The sequence below is a fragment of the Arachis ipaensis genome, chromosome B02 (assembly GCF_000816755.2).
Source record: "Arachis ipaensis cultivar K30076 chromosome B02, Araip1.1, whole genome shotgun sequence".
NCBI classification, from domain to species: domain Eukaryota; kingdom Viridiplantae; phylum Streptophyta; class Magnoliopsida; order Fabales; family Fabaceae; genus Arachis; species Arachis ipaensis.
Genome location: NC_029786.2, coordinates 85090113 through 85092757, shown reverse-complemented (window position 1 = coordinate 85092757; position 2645 = coordinate 85090113). Strand labels below are relative to the sequence as shown.

Here is a 2645-nt window from a genome sequence, read left to right as displayed (position 1 = left end):
TTGTTTTTGCAGAGATGGCAAAGAAAAATGCTCAAGAGTCTTTCCAAAGGGTTCAGGAAGCCAAGGCGAAGTCTCGCGCCAGATCCGGTGGTGCTAGGGTGGCCGTCTCTCCTTCTCCTCCTCCTCGGAATGTTGGGACTTCCTCCCAACCTATTGTGATTTCTTCCTCTGCCTCTTCTCTGCCACCCCCTTCCGCCCGACCTACTCCCGAACCAGAGCTAAAGAAGCGCAAGACCTTGGAGTCCGGCGCTTCTGGTGAGGCGGACGCTCTCGCGTTCGTCCGAAAGAACATCTATCCTCATGCTCGTATGAGTATGGATGATGTTTCTGTTCGGCACTACCTTACCACTGTGGTTGAGGAGAGTCTCAAGACGGCGGGGGTTTGTGGTAAACTCTTGGATATATTTGAGAAGACTCCCATCAGTTCCTTAGGGACGACCTCGAGGGTCGAGGAGCTGGAGGGTAGGCTTCGTATATATCAGGAGCATGAGAAGGAGTTGGAGGGGAAAGTCGCCAAACTGAAGGAGGAGAGGGACAGCCTCAGAGAGAAGGGGTAGAAGTTGCAGGCCCAATGCAACATGGAGGTAGATTTGAGGAAAGCAGCGCAAGCCAGCTACAATAGTTTATTTGCTGATCTTGTGTCTGTAAAGAACGACTTATGGGTCTGGGGGGAGGCAGCCTTTCAGTATTGCAAATTTCTCTGTATACGTCCACTACGGGAACTTTCAATGGAGTATAAGAGTGGTATTTCCTTGGCCTGTCGAGGCCGAGCTCTTCCTTCTTCTTCGCTTCCCTCTCCCTCTCTTTCGTTGAGGGAGAGTGCCCGAGTCGCAAACTCGGGTTTCTTAGCCTAGCGTTTTCTTCCATATTGATGTACTTTTCAGCTCTTTCCTGTACATCATTTAAAGAGGCGGGGTGTCTTTTTTATATGGATTGTGAGAAGGGACCTTCTCTAAGACCATTGACTAGCCCCATGATGACTGTTTCGGTGGGCAGGTCTTGAATCTCCAAACATGCTTTGTTGAATCTTTCCATATAGGCCCGTAAGGGCTCCCCGACCTCCTGTTTTATTCCCAGGAGACTTGGTGCATGCTTTACTTTGTCCTTCTGGATGGAAAACCTCATTAAGAATTTTCGACTATCGAGTGAACCTGAAACTCGGTGTTCCTCCGTCCGACTTATACGTGTGAAAGAATGGGGGGGTGGTACCTGCAAAGACACTCCGATGCCTAAGTTAGCAAGAGTGTGAGCAAGTTAGAGAATATTGGACCTTTCATACCTGAGGGATGTCAGGGTATTTATAGTGGTGAACCAATAACCACCGCTGGAGTAGTGCCACCTTTTTTGGTGGATAACCGTTCCCATATCTTAGGGAGGTTAAGATATGGCTCTATGAGGTGGTTAGAGAGTTTCTAGGGGCAGTTACTCATTCGAATGAGTGTTATCTGCCAGCTAACCCTCGTATCCGACTTCTTTGGAGCAGGTCGTGTTCAGTACCGACTTCTTGGGATGAAGGCTGGTACTGGGTGAGGGCCAACCCTTTGGGTTGGGCCTATTTGCTTGGATCCTAGACCTTTATTATTGGGCCAGGGTATGAACAGATACTAACTATTTATTTACCTTTTACTAACTTTATTCTTTATGTATATTATTGTATTATTTATAGAATTCTTGTTATTTCTATTTATATGAGCTCTATTTTTCTATTATTTATTATTTTTATTTTTTTTCAACTGTTTGTTTGACATTATACACTTTTATAATTGTGATTTTTGTGTATTATGTTTGTTATTATCTTTTTATAATATGATTTATTAAAGTAAATTAAACAAAAAATTAACTGTAAATAATAATAATAGTAAAAAATTATAACATACTAAAAAAGAGTACTAAAAATATCTATACCAATATATAAAGCCAATACCAGAGTTTGGTGTCCAATTTTTATAGACATCATTTACCCTCAAATAATTCATTTTATAAATCAAATTTATGGACAAAATAGTAATAATATATTTTCAGATTTTTAATTAAAAAAAAAGTCAGTAACCCACGAAAGAGTTAAATAACTACTGCAATCGTGAGTAAATTAAATAACTGCTCCACTTATAAATATTCCTCGCCTCACTGTTGTCGATCTTTTTTCTGCATCTTGCTCTCTTTTGGTTCTGACATGCATTTATTAAGAAAGAGAGTTGATACAATTTTTGTGCCAACTCTATTGCCTATCTATATTCTACCTTTTGAAAAATACTGGAATAGAAAATAATAGACGATAATGGAACTGGTCCAAATAATAGACGTCATGATAATATAAGTGGGTGATATTTTATATTTATGGTTTACTTTATTTTTGAGTACTCATTTCTAATTTTTAAAAGAAAATTTAAAAGACAAGTACTCTTTATCTTATTCCATTTTTACATCTAAAGTTTGTATTTTTTTTGTATAACTGTAGATCGAGTACTACTGTTCAATATCTAAACAAGTTTTTTATATTATCCAGTTTCAAACAATATATAAAGGCAATATTACAATTTGATCTCCAACTTTTGAAGAAATCATCTCTCTTCAAACAACTCATTTCACAAAATAAATTTAATAGATAAAATAGTAACAATAATTTTTTTAATATTTTATCTTCA

At 38.8% G+C, this 2645-nt stretch overlaps 1 protein-coding gene across 1 annotated transcript in view; it reads right to left on the bottom strand.

Moving 5' to 3' along the window:
- Positions 1-2645, bottom strand: part of LOC107625569 (transcription factor MYB3R-5) — a 93888-nt gene that overhangs the window by 10005 nt on the left and 81238 nt on the right. The window lies entirely within an intron of this gene.